This window comes from Thermobia domestica, unplaced genomic scaffold, assembly GCF_964235325.1.
Source record: "Thermobia domestica unplaced genomic scaffold, izTheDome1.hap1.1 HAP1_SCAFFOLD_449, whole genome shotgun sequence".
NCBI lineage: Eukaryota > Metazoa > Arthropoda > Insecta > Zygentoma > Lepismatidae > Thermobia > Thermobia domestica.
This window is the reverse complement of record NW_027656159.1, coordinates 58,639-75,361: the sequence shown is the minus strand read 5'-3', so window position 1 is coordinate 75,361 and position 16,723 is coordinate 58,639. Positions and strand designations below refer to the sequence as shown.

Below are 16,723 nucleotides of genomic sequence, written 5' to 3'. Positions count from 1 at the left end.
GACATGCTTGAACACTTTGCTTTTCCATAGTTACTCCCTTTGCAACCAAACGAGATATTCCAACAGGATGGTGCCCTACCGCAATTGGTGATTAGATGTTAGTATTGCTTTAGTCCGAACGTTTCCATAGTGATTGATTGGACGCGATGGACCCACTCCTTGGATACCGCGATCTCCAGACGTAACCCCTATAGATTTCTTCCTTTGGGGTTATGTCAAAGATAGAGTCTACACCACACCTGCTGTACACCACATGTACGTAATATTCCTGCTGTTTGTCACAAAACTGAAGAAGCCATCAACTGGATCATACCGAACATGATGCACAACAAATGGTGGAAGATTTAATATCGACCGGACATTCCTGATAGTTGCTAAAGGGGCCCATATAGAAATGCATATATAGACAGAAACTGTTTGAGTTGCTTTTCAAGATGCCGCAAGCCGTTATTCTCTAGCACTAATAGTTTCTATGCAACTAATATTTGTAATCAGGGAGGTTTCATGTGAACCCCATGTATATTTTCCAAGCATCCTGCATATATCCATTCTATTTTACCTCCAATCGATTCTGTTTTACTTCCACATGAAAGGAGAAAATTTCTCAAAGTGCACGTTTTGACCATTATTATCACTTTCCGGATCCGTGGTTTTTGGGCTATTTTTTTAGACTTTCAGTCAAGCAGCTACTGCATCATCACTATTTATCCTAGGACCATGGTTCATACCTCATTCTCTTCAGAATGGAGCTGGCTTTCAAATGGTACTACTTCAATGCTCATACCATATACCAGGAGCGGGAAAAATGATGTCAAAGGGAAAATTTCGGAGGGATTTTTTTCTCGCACTTTGGGACCCTCTGGAGCGGGTCTGTGTGAACGTAGCCATCTAAAAAAATCTGATAAATAGCACTTGGTATACTGAATGTGTGTGCTAAATTTCAAGTTTGTATCTTGAATACTAAGGGTGGGAGAAATTTTATCAGGAATTCCCACCATGCCCCAAATTACCGTAAAATACCATGATCTCAGGTAAAAAATTTCATGACACATCCCTAATTACCCTAGGGTCATGTTTCGCCCATCATTCTCTTCAGAATAGAACTGCCTTTCAGACGGTATGACTCACGTGTCTCCATCATGTATCTAAGGCGGGAAAATGAGGAAAAACGCGATTTTTTGGGTCTAAATATCCTTTTTTTTCAACTTTTAGCCCCCCTCGACCCCCCTGTTTTAACACAGAGATCTGAAAAATCTGGTAAATACTACTCGGTGGGCTGAATGTTTATGCACAATTCCAATTTTCCAGGTGCAAAAGTAAGCCCGTCAAAAAAATATACCGACAATGTCCCATATTCCCGTATACAGAGGGAAATTTTTAAACATTCCCTGGGACATCCCTAATTACCCTAGGGTCATGTTTTGCCCATCATTCTTTTCAGAATAGAACTGCCTTTCAGGCGGTACCATTCACTTGTCCCCATCATGTATCTAAGGCGGGAAAATCCCGTGAAAGGGATTTTTTTGGTAAAAATTTCACTTTTTCAACGTTTAGCCCCTCTGTACCCTCCTGTTTTAACGCAGAAATGTGAAAAAAATCTGGTAAATACTACTCGGTGGACTGAATGTTTGTGCAAAATTTCAATCTTTTACGTGCAAAAATAAGCCCGCCAAAAATACTTTACATAAACCCCCCAAAAAAATATTACACGAAAATATATATTTTAGAATTATGACGTCATCACCTCCTATGTCTCGACGCAGGAAGGTGTGAAACCATACGTAATGTCTTCTACAATGCCTCTGGACTTGAAAAACAAAAAAACCCGGACGAAAAAGTTCAAATAGGAGAATTATAACGCAATGTACCATGAAACACCTAGTATGATACAGATTGTACCATGGAATCCCCTTATACGTCATATGTGAAAGGAAGACAGTAAATTAGTATATTATAGAACTTTCTACACTTTATACAGATATATAAAAAAAACACTCTGAGAACAACCGTTTAAGAGAGGGAGAAGATAATTTCATTCAAAGGATGTTTCTATTCATTTTCATACATACTCTTATAAACAACAACGTAATTATCAAGGAACATATATACACTTCTAGATGAAAATTTCTCCGATTCTAAGTAATCGCCTAATTTTATCTACGTCATCCTAATCTTTTTTGGTTTCGTTGCCTCATCTCTTTCCATTTGTGTTTATTATTCTTTTCCTTGTTTCATGGTATACAGCCAATATTTGCAAATGCTCTTGAAACACTATTTCTTTGTGCATTCTTGCCTACTGCAACCTTTTAGTGTCTTTATCTGCCCTGGAATATATATATCTTAGTCACCTTCCTGATACACGTATACAGGTGTTTATGAACTATACCGACAAACTGTAAGAGGTGATTCCTCACATCAAAATAAGATAAAAAGTTCATATGGACATATGGCGAAAAGTGCATAGTTTCAGAGCTATGGCTGTCCAAAATCGCAAAAAAGGTAAATTTCAATGGACTCTATTTCGAATTCTAGAAACTGTGGATGGTAGTTCTTATCAGCGTAAAGGAAGCCACGCATACACAATCCAAATGTGCATATTTCATCAATTGTCAATAGGTGTAGAGGGCATTACTTACTGGGTGTAATTCTCAAATATTTTTTAATTCAGTTTTCAGGTATACCCTGATCTCAAGGAGGGTCCAAAGTAGAAAGGAGGTAAACCTTTACAAAAATGATCTTCCAATGCTTCGGCTTCAAGGCAGAAGTGTTAGGAACTGGCAGCTACATGTTTCTTTGTGCTCGGAATAACGTGTGATGATATGTATTTCGTCACGGTATATTTCATGTTTCCTTCACTTTGATGCGTGAAAGAAAACATCGCACAATATGTTTTCCCGAGTCCGAAGACCGTGCTGCTGACGACCCTTAACACTTTTGACATCGCGCCGAAAGATTTTGTGTTCACTGCTATCAATGTTTATCGTTTGCCTAATTTGGACCAGACACAAAGTCAGAGCATATCTCAAAATTCGATTGACGGCAAGACTGGGAATTTCACCCTGCAGGGAATAATCTGTACACCCATTGAACATTAATGAAATACTCATTTTAGGATTGCGTATGGGTGACTTCCTTTATTCTGATAAAGACCACCATCTACAGTCTCCCGACTTCGAAATAGGGCCTCTTGAAATTTGACTTTTTCGCGATTTTGGACAGCCCTAGCTCTGAAACTATGCACTTTTCGTCATAGGTCCATATGAACTTTTTCTCTTATTTTGATGTGAGGAATTACCTGTTAAAGTATGTCGGTATAGCTGATTATCACCCTGTATATAATTTATTTTTCTATCTTCTCTTATTAGAGTTCGGAAACATTCTGCTATGTTTCGTTGAACGACTGTGAACCATAGTTGTTGGTCTAATAAACATTCGGGTCTCTGAATCATATTTCAAAATAGATACCAATATAAGCTTTATACAGTATACGCAAAATAAACATAAACTTTTCGAGAAATACTTATCATATTTTACTTTCTAATATTTATGTTCCTATCTAATAAAATTCAGCGTACTCTAGTATGACTGATGATTGTGCTTAATAAATACTACCAGCCATTGTGATTTCTATCAGATAGGCGTAACATCCGGCAATTCCGTTTTAACTTATATTTTTTTTTTAATTTTTTAAAATTTATATATTAATTATATTGTATATTGTTGTTTTAGCTGTATCGTAATATCATAACTTGAAAATAAATTTTTAATGTTAACCTTTGCTACATCATACACACAAGGAGATTGACGGAAGTATAACTCACCGATTTGAATGAAACTTCGGGCCGCAGTGACTGAGGGGTAGAGCGGTCACCTCTAGTGCAAGGGGTCCTAGATTCAATCCCAGCTCCCGCCAGGTGAAGTTTGTGGTGGACACACACCGTGTGCTTTGGTTTCTCCGGGTTCTCACGTTTCCTACCACTTTCTTCATTCCACCATTTCATTCATTCCTCATCATCATCACCGCCTCCTTTAGCCTAGCCGGCATAAGCGTGGGACGTAAAACTCAAAGATTTCATTTCATTTTTGAATGAAACTTCGCAAACTTGTCGAACATCCAAAAATCATCGTTCCTTTTTTTTATTTTATTTCGACAATTGTGCGGGTTTAATGGTAGAAATCACCTTTGGTATTACTGGTCTCCAGGTATACACAGAAAACAAGAAAACATACTGTCAGTGCTGTTTTAGGATTCAGAATCTGACATGAAAATCCCAAAATTCAAAATGGCGGATTCAATATTCTGATTAAAATTACAGAAAATCTGGTTTGAATGCTCTACAGTTAGCCAAGAACAAATACAGTTGGCAGTGGTTACTGCGAGAAGGTTGCAGACCGATTTGAAACCTCTTTCTGTACTTATTTTATCGGGATGCTTGATTAAAGTGAGTCTGCACCTCTCATTTTTCGGGGTGCTTATTTATACTGACAAGGAAACTTTTTCTGGTGTCACACGAAATGTGGAATGAGACTATGGTCAATCGATCTGTGTTAGTGAACAAAAAAATCCATAGGCGGGAAAAACCCTCCATCACAACCGTTCCGTACTTATGGGGGGAAGAGTAGGGGCACTGGCAACACAACGCGTTGTGGATAATGAGACGAAATATGGCGCGAGTTCGATGAAACTATGCATAGAAGCGCAGTTAAACATATCCTACAATGTGAAATTACATTCGACAATATTCTGACAAGTGAGGGAAGAGGCGTAGCACGTAAGGACAGAGGAGGAGGACGGGTAGTGTGGAGTACAGCGTAGGGGGGAAGTTCCATTGAAGGTATGAACACATACGAGCTGGACTTGAGAGGAATAGTATAGAAATATATCATGGACATGGTCAAATACATGAGTGGAGAGTAGAAAGGCAAGGGAGCAACGTCCCTCACCTTCTGAACTAATCTTTCAATGTATAATGGTGTAGGTGCAGTGCATTCAGACAGGGGCGTATATCGTTGTCATACTTGTATGTCGTCATCATCATCATCATAAACATTTGAAATTGAATGCCTACATGTATGCAACAGCTTGTACACATCGGACGTAACTCCATAGCTCTCTTTCTTCCATTTCTGCTTCACGGTGTCGTCTACATTATGTCTATAGTTTGTGATTGATTACTTGACAATGTATTATTACTGTACCATTCCCCTGACGTCTTGCTTTTCCGTTTTCCTCAATTATATGACAATTTTTACTTGCGCTTACCCGTCCACTCCTCTGTCGTTATGTGCTATGCCTCTGCCCTCAGTTGTCTGAGTATGATCGAATATAATGTGACATTGTAGTATATGTTTTGCTTCTACTCGTATTTTCATCAAACTCGCTCCATATTTCGTCTCATTATCCACAACCTGTTGTTTTAGCAGTGCCCCTACTCCCCCCCATTAGTACGGAACGGTTGCGATCGAGGGTTTTTCCCGCCTATGAATTTTCTTGTTCACTAACACAAATCGATTGACCATTTCGTGTGACACCAGAAAAAGATCTCTAGCCTCTCAGTATTGGTGGTGCATATTTATAGTGAGTCCTGTTGGCTCTCACTGGTCACGGTGCTTATTTTTAGTAAATCTCTTAGCCTCTCACTCTGTCAGAACATTAGTTATCCTCAATTGTTACAATTATGAATTTACTGAGAAAACGTTTTACAGTAATTATAAAACTGATTATGAGTTAGTGATTAGATCTTAATTATATTATTACGAAGATGTAAATTTATGTTAAAGTTGTAGAGGAAGGCAATGTCAGTAAAATGTTTCAAGAAGTTTTTCCACGGCCTGAAGAACTGCTGAACCATACCAGTTGATTTTGCAGAAATGGTTTCTATTTTGAGATACTCTTTTGTTCTTAAAATAGGTTCAAAAATTGGACTACTCAACGAATCTAATAACAAACGTCTCGTTAAAATAATTACAGAAAGGGGTTTCAGATTGATCTGCAACCCCCTAGCAGTAACCCCTACCAACCATAATTATTCTTGGCTAACTGCAGAGCATTTCAAAGAAGAAGACGTTTTGTAATTCTGATCACCATATTGGATCTGCCATTTTGAATTTTGTGATTTTCGCGTCAGATTCTGAATCAGGTGTCCTAAAACACCTGCAGTGGCGGATCCAAGGGGGCGATCGGGGCGATTGCCCCCTCAGAAGAGAAAACTTTCTTATTTTATATATATAAATAAAACCCATCCCAGAGTTTGAAGCTCTTAAAAGTAGCTCAAGGTAGCAATATGACTCCCCCCCCAGAAGTCGATACTGGATCCGCCCCTGTCGCGTGGTATATTTTCTTCTACATTAAATGATTGTTTTCTACCTATGCTTGGAAACCACCCCTAAAATTCAAAGAATGGTTTCTACCCTTACACCCGCACCATTACTGAAATAAACATATACTTGTCGATCACTTTTCGATGTTCTACAAACATGCAAAGTTTCATTCAAATCGATGAGTTACACTTCATTAGTCTCCTTGTCAGAAACTGTCCTATTAAAAATGGCATCTTTCCAAACGAATTCACAAGAAAGTGTTTTCAACAAATTACCACTAGCTTATTAATTGCTGGAAAGAAAAAGAAAACTATATTCATACACCTTATGCAGATTTCGAAGTCTTTTGTTTTCTAACGATTTAATAAGTGATTTGGTGTTCGTGATTGTTTTAATTTTCATTCGGTAAGTTTTCTTTCATTATCCTACAATGAAAGGAACATGCTTTATAATTTGTAGTAATATATGGAAATATGATAATCATGATTTTAATAAATACATATTAAGGTAAAAAAATTCAATGGAACATACTCTCAATCTCATACAAACTGTACGCAATTTACAGTATGATTATCAAGCCTATAGAGATAATATTACTTATTAATTGTAAAGCAGTGGAAAAGAAAGGTTCAAATGTCAAACACAGAAAAGCTAAATAATTATGCTTTTGGGGACAGACTCATTCCTAAAATTTAGGGTTTAGAGTTGCCCCTGCAGTTGTTTTTCATAAAAATTAGGAAAATTGACACGAGAAATGAGGTAATAACTGATGATTTGGAGTTCTTAGGTGATGTTTAAGAGTGTAAATTGGGCAATAAAGGTATGTTTAATACGAAAAAAGATATCTAGAAGTGGGTACTATTTGCAAAACAAGGTTTTGATGATTCAGTAGCATGGTAGTGGTATAGGATGGAAAATCGATGCGTTAAATGTGATATTTCCGCATTGAATTCTACAGAATTATAAAAGAATAATGAAAACAATCTAGTAAATTTTTATGAGAACCACGGATTACTGAATTTAAGTGGTGATCGAAGCTTCTATGAAAACGTGTTCCAGTCACTGTACTAGTCTAACTAAAGTGTTACCGGGTAACTAACCAAACCTAACCTAAACTAACCTAACCTAGCATTTTTTGATGTTATAACTGCATTTTTCTAGGTTTGAAACTGGAGAGGCACCTCTGAACTGAAGCCAAAAATTGATACTTTTTTGCTAAATATAGCCTAATTTTAAAGTATCAGCTATAGCAAATATAGCCATAGCAAGTTGATACTTTTTGCTAAATATGCGTTGTTTTGGCCCTCAGAATTCAGAATTAACCCGAATGTTGTATAGCAAGGGAGGGTAATTTTGCGCAGGTTTAGAATAGGTCACAAATAATAAAAAGTACTTCATTTATCTTGTTATGAACAGTTCCGAGACATTTTGTACTGTTACGTACCTGGCGCATGCCTAGAAAGTTATATACACAATAGATTAATAATAAACTTGCGAACTGGTGTGCGATAAAAAAAATATTTATACCAAAAACGCATCTATCTGTGGTTTTCGTAGCTGAAACGATTCCCTGAAACATTCTACAATCTCATTTTCGTGTAGCATGCTCAAGTCATTGAGCACAGATTGATAATATACGTGCAAACTGATGTGCCATAAAAACGAATATTTATGCGAAAAACACATTAACCTGTACTAGGTATCGTATTCAAGTAAGAATTGTATCAATTCTGACTCAGGCCAGGGCGAATATGATAGGTCCACGAGATAGGACGGGATTGTATTCGTAGGGAGAAGGGGCGAAGCAACGTGGGCATACACAAAAACTAAGAAAGGAACACTCACCATCATGCCCTAGATAGCCACTATGAGCAAGCATTGTATCTATTCCTCGTCTTGGTGCAGGTTAATTTTAATAGGGTCATTACTAGTGCATGCAGTATAGAAGATGTGAAAACACATTATCAATCAACTTGTATGTAGTAATCATTGCAAGTTAAGGTGCTTCTAATTCTATCCGGGAGGAAAGAAAATTAGTACGCAAATTCTATTGTAGAAGATGGCACATTTGTGAATATTCGTGAAAAGGATTAAGATTATTAATTCTACTACTTCGGGCATCCCTCGGAGAGTAGACTTTTTATTATTATTTCCCATTTCCATAGTTTATTCAGTTCTCTACGAATATTTCTGGTGATATTTACAATGTAAACCAGTCTACTTTGAGGACATTCGCTATTCACTTGTGTTACTTCCTACTAAACTTGTATATTTTTGCATTTCCTCCTCTTAATGTTGATTTTCTTTGAACACTTGCATTTTCCCAGTCTATCTATCAAGTAGTTATACGGTACTTATAAATTATGTTATAATAAGTGTAAAGAGTTATGGAAGATGGTAGTCCCTTTACTATTGGCGGCGGACGGCGGAATCGACCTTGCTCTTTTCCTCGGTTTAGAGTTTTCTGTGAGTTTTCACTTTGCATTTTTAAGTTTTAGTGAAAGGCATAAATATTACAGGAAAATAACAACGAATTAAATATATGTTTTACATACAGAATTATTAAAATTAATTTTAGATACTTTACTCAACACGAAAAATTCAAGCCATTCAAGAAGTGGGATAGTGATTTTGTCAACACTCTCAACGTATTTCTCCTGTATGAATGCCTCAATAGATTCTGTAGAAGTCATTTGGTTACATACTTATTATAATCCTACGCAGTGGCGTATTTAGGGGGGGGGGGCTTCCGGGCTTAAGCCCCCCCCGAAATCTTACTTACTATAGTAAAGTATATGAAATATCTTGCAGAATTTTCACATTTTCAGGCAAAGCCCCCCCCCCCCCGAAAGAGGAAAAGCCCCTCCCGAAACAAAATCGTAAATACGCCACTGATCCTACGCATTAACACTGTAATTGGGAAGAGATTTAGAAGCTAAGTAATCTGAAAGGTTAACAAGATGCATTTGTTTTATATTTATAATACTTATTAACTTGTAAAGTACTGTAAGGGCACGATAATATTTTCATGCTTCATTGAATTCAAGTAGCATTCGATTACAATAAAACAAATGAATAATTCACTTGACCACTTATTTTCGGCATCAGGAAGTATACCAACTGTTTAAAATATAATCTAAATCACGCGTGTTCCTACCGGAAATAGAATGCTGGTATCTTATCCAAACTTTGCTAATCATATATTTATGAAACTCAAAAAGAGTAAAGATCCGCAACGAAAGACTAGAACCAGATTTCCTGAATCCCTACGAGTGGTTTCCTCATCTTAAATCTACTCTACATGACTTAATTCCACGATAGTTCTGATCTTCACGCTAGTAAAAACAGTACAAAAAACATGTTGATATATTTCTTTATAAAATGTATTTTTTTTCAATATTTGGCAATTCTTTGCATACATATTGGTATTGTTAATTCATAACTACCATATTTTTTAATTACAATTTTAACACTTATCTATGTGTGGTTTTCATAGTAATTTTTCATAGGTAAATCAATGTAAAATATTTTATTTGAGAATATTCAATCCTTCTCTAAATACTTTTTTAAGAACTTAATTGAGCTGTTCCCTTTAAGCTTTTCAGTCATAAATGACAGTGTGATTATAATGTACTAGGCCTGGTTGGATTAAGGTTTCTTTCAGCACTGAAACTTTAAGAGAAACTTAAACACAGAGTCTCTCACGCCGAAGATGTATACGTTATGAATATAGCAGCGACGGAGCTCTACAAAAATCTTTTGAGTTTTACGTCCCACGGTTATGCCGGTGAGGCTAAAGGAGACGGTAATGATGAGTAATGAATGAAATGGTGGAATGAAGAAAGTGGGAGGAAACGGGAGAACCCCGAGGAAACCCACGCACCCAGTGTTTGTCCACCACAAAGTTCACTTGGCGGGGGCTGGGATTGAGCATGGGACTCCAAGCACCACAGGTGAACGCTCTACCACTGAGCCACCGCTGCCCCGGAGCTCTACAAGTGTATGTCCGGGAGTTTAAATAAATTCAAAGCTAATAGCTTATATGCACTTACGATGAACGGTAAGATCATGCATTGTGATTTACAATATTGCCAAATCTCTTATAAACAGCAATCAGAGTTGGAGACTACACATTAAAATAAAGATAAAATTCGTGTTCGGTTGTTCTGCATTCGTATACAAGAATAAGTGATCATGTCTTTTAAATATTGTTTTCCTTATCAGTAATAAAAAGAGGTAGATTCCAAAAGAGCCTAAGTCAATTTTTGTCAATTTTGAGATATTGGTTCTATTAAGTTCCATTTCAGCATCTCCGTATACTGAACTGGATTTCACGCGAAAACCTCATAAATCAAATTAATTGCAGGCAAAAGAAAACAGCGTTGTTTTCCAAAATGTCCTTAGTCAACGGCATTCTCTGAAGTTATTTTCTGACTTACGCCTAGAAACACATAAAACTCCTGCTTAGATAATTTCACCGTTATTTTACGAAAAATAGGCAATTACAATTTTGTTTTACATATATTACTTCCATTTCACAGAAATAGAATGATGGAAACACATACAAAAAAATCGTCTCCTAAAAAACTTACATTTTTGACTTAGGCTCTTTTGGAATTGAGTTCTTTATATTGCAAATGCATATCACTTTATGATTATATAATAGAGAGTCATTTGCTTGAAATATAAGCTTGTATTTTTACATATAGCTCACCCGTTTCCTATTATTCCTGTACTTTCTATACACAATACTTAATGTTAGGTTAAAAATCCGTTATTTCTCGTTATGGATTCCCTATCGGGCCAAACACTCCTTCACAATCAAAGTCTTCTGATTGGGGTTATTGCTGTGAATCATACGCCAATTACTATAACCTTGGCAGTCGGGATTTACAAGTGCTATTCTCAGCAGCAAATGATTCAGTGCTTGATGATAAGGTATAGCAGTAACAGTCAGTGTTGCAGACAAAAAATTCTTGTACACAATGTCCTCATTGTGATAAACGAAAATTCATATTTTGTGAACGCAGGATACCACTGTCGAATAAAAAGAATACACAAAAAGTCGACCCTATCAAATGCAGAGATGTACCGATGCTAACCAAGTGATTACCGCATTACGGGCATCCTTCAGACAGATTGAGAATTAAATACATGTATTGCTTATTTCTAAGGATCCTTGTTGCTTTAAGACCACTTCTCCACCATCATTGTGTCATTGTATCTAGGCCTATCAGAGTAGATTTTCTGTGTAATATTTTACTTGACAGCGACATTGTTCCGAATTCAATAAATATTCGGCATTATATCAGATAATGATTTGAGTGTTTCACGAGTGTCCAAAATAAATGGGCCTACAAAGCCACCGCTTAACCACATCAGCTAAGAGAAAAAAGGAGTCGGAAGAAAACTCTGAGTAATTGATTCCGTATTGCCACTGAGAACCGTCATGTGACTGTAGTGCAAATGAAAAAGGAACACAGCAGCATTTCTCAGGCCTCGTGCAGACAATCACAGACCACCACAAGCTACATACCAAGGACATACGGGGTCAAGCTGAACAGGTAAAACTGCTTATAAGGGACCATTGCTTTAGCAGAACACCAATCGTGCCGCAAGCACGCAACATAGACCGCTGATTACTACAAACGTTTAAATCGTCGGACAAGTAATCATATTATTTCAAAGTAGTCGTCGTGCTTTGTGTGCCGGACGCCTGAATGATCCGCGGAGTCTCGGCCCAATCGTGAACCATTGCAGTGGCTCTGATCGTGTGGGCCCAACAAACTAATATTCAGTGTGTATTGAGTTGACATCAGTGGTGTTACTGCCCGTAATTATCACCATATTAGGGGACCAGGTGCATCTTATGGTCTAAATGTTATTTCCGAGCAATGAAGGTAATGCGCCTATTCACACAGCTAGGATTATTTCGATGTAGTTTGAGAAATGTCGAGATGAAGTTGAATATATCTCCTGTTCAGCACAATCCTCGAACCTGAACATAATTGGAAATGTGTGGTGGTTTTTGGGACATAAATCATTTGCAGGTTTCCACTTCCAACCTCTATCATGGAACTGAATAATGCACTGCTCAAGAAATTGTGAACTATTCTACGCACTTCCATTCACGACCTCTATGATTCCATTTCATGTTGAATTAGAGATATTCTGTGAACGAAACATTATATTAATCTGCTAATCACTTTTTCAGTGATTTCCATTAAATTAACAAGGATAGGCTTGTTCTATTTTTCCGGAAAATATTTTTATGCCTTTTGACAGGAAAATAACGAAATTGTGAAGGTTAACGTTCTTCAAACTTCTTATGACAAGTTTGGATTGAGACTGAAGACTTACTACACACAAAAGATGTCTAATGTTTTTCGCCTCATTTGCACAAGAAATGATTGGCGTTGCACAGAAAATTCGATAGTAGAAGGAATGAGATGTGCTGGACGCTCAAATGTTGCTTACCAATTGAAGTAGTAATGTAGGGAATAGTTTGTACAGACAAGAAGAAAATGCATAGAATGAGCTAAGAAAAAGACTCACATGAGACTCATGGAACTGCTTCGAATTTGAGTGCAATGCTGAAGTGATAGTCACACAACTGATTTTTTTTCAATACATATTATATGTGCATATGGAACGACCGTTCGTTTAATTACCACTGGGACATATAGGTCCCATCCAAAGTGTCAGTGGGACGCATACGTCCCACCATTCAAGATAGAAATTGCGGGGAAACTTTTTTGTTTCTTGTTGCTTTTGACTAGGTACTAATTCAAATTAATCACACCCTAATGTCGTTTTTGCTCTGAAAATATAATCGGTAATGAAAGGATTAAACTGTATGTCAACATCTTATATAGTCTCGGAGCTGAAAAGTGTTGCTAAACACCAACAAACAAAAGCAAACAAACATTTAAATTGTAGGCGTAGTATTATTATCATCGAAAAAGGGAGTGTACGTGATATTAACTGACAATAATTGAAATAAAAGTCACATTGCATGCCTGTGCTTCACAACATGAATCTGCTCTATTTGTAACCTACACAATTTTACGAATTTCTAAATAGAAGTAACTACGCTTGTCATGTTTTAATTGAAGTAATCATAAGAGATGTTTCCTAACCAATTTTAATTGAATTATGTTCAGTAATGTTCTTACTATATTGTATTTCAGGTTTCTTGGGATAAGCGGTTGAGATTTTCACATAAATTAGACACGAGATTGGAGATTATTATGGCTCCTATTGAAAACGTTGCAAATGGTACAAAAAGCGGAAATAAGAGAAGGAAACCACGCAACTATAAGTACAGTCGATACATCCAAAGAGTGCTAACTCAAGTTCATCCAGGCATGACTATCTCAAGAGAAGCCTATGAAGTTCTGGATAATTTTATGAGTGATATATTTGATCGCATTGCCACAGAAGCCTCTTATCTGGCCAAGTCCAGCAAAAGATCGACACTCCAAACGAAAGACATTCAAACGGCTACAAAACTGGTTCTACAAGGTCAGTTGGCTGCACACGCAATTAGTGAAGCAATGAGAGCTCTCACTATGTACCAGAAGTCCACATGAATATACGCAACAATTAACTGTTATTGTGTGACTATAAATTTTAGTAGTTATTTATTTGATACTTTTTTCATTGCCAGGTGGATAGTTGGTAGAGAAATGTTATTTGATAATGCAATTAAGAGACATTTAGCATTTTCCTAATCAGAAATATTAAACAAAAAACAAAACCTTTAATTTTGAGGTGTACTAGAAAGAGAAACAAACTTTAGGCAATGGTACTGTAAGTTGAATTTTGATTAAGCGAAAAATTGTGTGATATTTTGACTGTACAAAAGTTATACACAATCATACAATTTACGAGATTATTTTTAAGTTTTATATTTTGTATATAATCTTTAAAAAGAATTATCGATCTTTAATATACCTAGAATTTTAAATGTAAATTTCCATTTGATAAAACCCACAAAGTATTTTTTAATTTCGAATAATATACTGTATATTGTATTTCGTATTATTGTATTTAAATGATAGACACAAAATTTAATACATAATAAATACATCTCTTTTTAAATCTGATAGTAGTTTTATCATATATAATACTGTCTTGAAACTAAAAATGCATTACTCACCATTTCGTACCAATTTATATATATATATATATATATATATATATATATATATATATATATATATATATATATATATATATATATATATATATATATTATATCTATTATATAAAAGAGAACGCACAAATCCTTTGTTTCCTCATCACGCTAATACGGCTGAACCAATTTCTTTTATTTTTGGGGGGTTATTAGGATTTGGACCCTAGATGGTTTTTATCATATCACTTTAATTTTTAATTACCAGTGTCTTGAGATAATTGACCATTCAAGTGTCCATAACGTACAAATCCTTTGTTAGTTCATCATAGGTAAAAATAAACGTATTTATATGCAACCCGCATGACCGTGTCACTCGGCGGGTTAACATAAATGACAGGCGATATAATGTTAACATTTACTGCAATCTACTATGGTTTTTATCATATCACTTGAAAGCGAAAACTTCCGGGATGACCGCAGCGAAGCGGGGCGGGTTAACATAAATGACAGGCGATATAATGTTAAGATTTACTGCAATCTTCTATGGTTTTTATCATATCACTTGAAAGCGAAAAAGTAAAAATTATCTAAGTAACAAAGTTTATTGCGTTCCGGGGTGACCGCAGCGAAGCGGGGTGAACGCTGCTAGTATATATATATATATATATATATATATATATATATATATATATATATATATATATATATATATATATATATATATATATATATATATATATATTGTTCGCCACTGAACTACTATGATTGTGGTAATCCAAGAAAATTTCAACTAAAATTCAAATCTTTAAGTTTTACGTCCAACGGTTATGCCGGTTAGGCTAAAGGAGACGGTGATGATGAGAGATGAGTGAAATGAAAGTGGGAGGAAACAAGAAAACCTCGAGGAAACTCACGAGCACGGTGTTTGTTCACCACAAAGTCCACACAGCGCGAGCTGGGATCGAACCAGGGACCCCAAGCACCGGAGGTGAACGCTCTACCATTGAGCCATCGCGCCCCCTCAACTAAAATTCACTGTAAGCCCTTATCCATAACCAGTGTTAATTTCCTATTGATTTAAATTCATCCTACTTCCATATTTTTATATATTGTCCCTAATATTTGAGTAATTTCACATAGAGTTTTCACTGATTTCCAGCAAATTGTTACGTTGATAGTTTTGTAAAATTAAACATTACTCTAATAGGCCTACCTATCAACAATATACAAGTAGTGACGTAAGCAAATGTTGCAGACAGATTACACTACAAACTTTTCGTTTTATTTTGCCCTTAAATTCGGTTTTATTTTTTACCCGAATCCAGTGTTAATTTTAGCGAAGAAATCATTTTACGTGGCTCTTATTTTCTAGAATAGATACATGTAGACTGACTTTAACTGAGCATCAATTCAGGTGTCTAACCAATGGACACAAACTTTATCAAGAATTGGACAAGAGTTCTGAGGAAAATGAGGAAATGTTGAGTTCTGTGAGGACACTTTAAACCTTTTACTTACTCTGAATATAATTTAATATTTTGTACAGTTCCCTAACATATAGAAAATTATTTTTCCTCCATAACTTACAACTGCACAAAGAAACATTAATAAGCACAAGTTACACTTTTTCAACCCTCCTTACCCCATTAAGCCCCAAGAAACGCTAAATTATTTGCTTCAGATGTACAGATTCTTATATGTTTCGTACTGAACATGTAGTTTCTTTCCCGTCTTCAATTCTCGAAGGACAAACCTGCTAATGCTTTTACATTTTGTTTTGAGAGATTTTTGCTTCTAACTGTCATCACACCATTGTACTCTAAGAAATATATTTCAGAGCCTAGGTTCGAAGCAGGTAATAATATTGTTCGAATAGCATAAGAAACAAAATCTTTGTGTACTATTCCAAATGCACACAGATTTTCCAAAAGGTTCAATTTGTTCTCAAACGACCGCTTCGATATGTCATTTAAATATAAGATAGGCTTTCGTGATCTTTTGAGATGGGATTTTCTCTCTTCTCCTTCCATTTTTCAGCCTAGCTCTTCTGATATTGAATCTTTTGCAGAGTAAACTAGAATTGAATATAACATGAAATTGTTGAAACTTTTTTTACCGACGGGGCCTGGAAAGTAACTTAAAGTATTTTAAAATCCCCCCATGTCAGCAAAGTCATTCAAGCAATGAACCAGCTCGAAGAACTTGCATTCATGCACAGGGGTGGAAAAGTCAAACATGATGTTAAGGGTTCGATCTTTACTC

The 16,723-nt window shown here is 36.1% G+C and overlaps 1 long non-coding RNA gene across 1 annotated transcript; it reads left to right on the top strand.

Annotated features, from left to right (window-relative positions):
- Positions 1-6,632: 6,632 nt before the first annotated feature.
- Positions 6,633-14,424, top strand: LOC145676876 (uncharacterized). The gene is made up of 2 exons (XR_014129504.1): positions 6,633-6,726; positions 13,512-14,424. It is a non-coding gene; the product is annotated as an uncharacterized LOC145676876 (long non-coding RNA).
- The last annotated feature ends 2,299 nt before the right edge of the window (positions 14,425-16,723 follow it).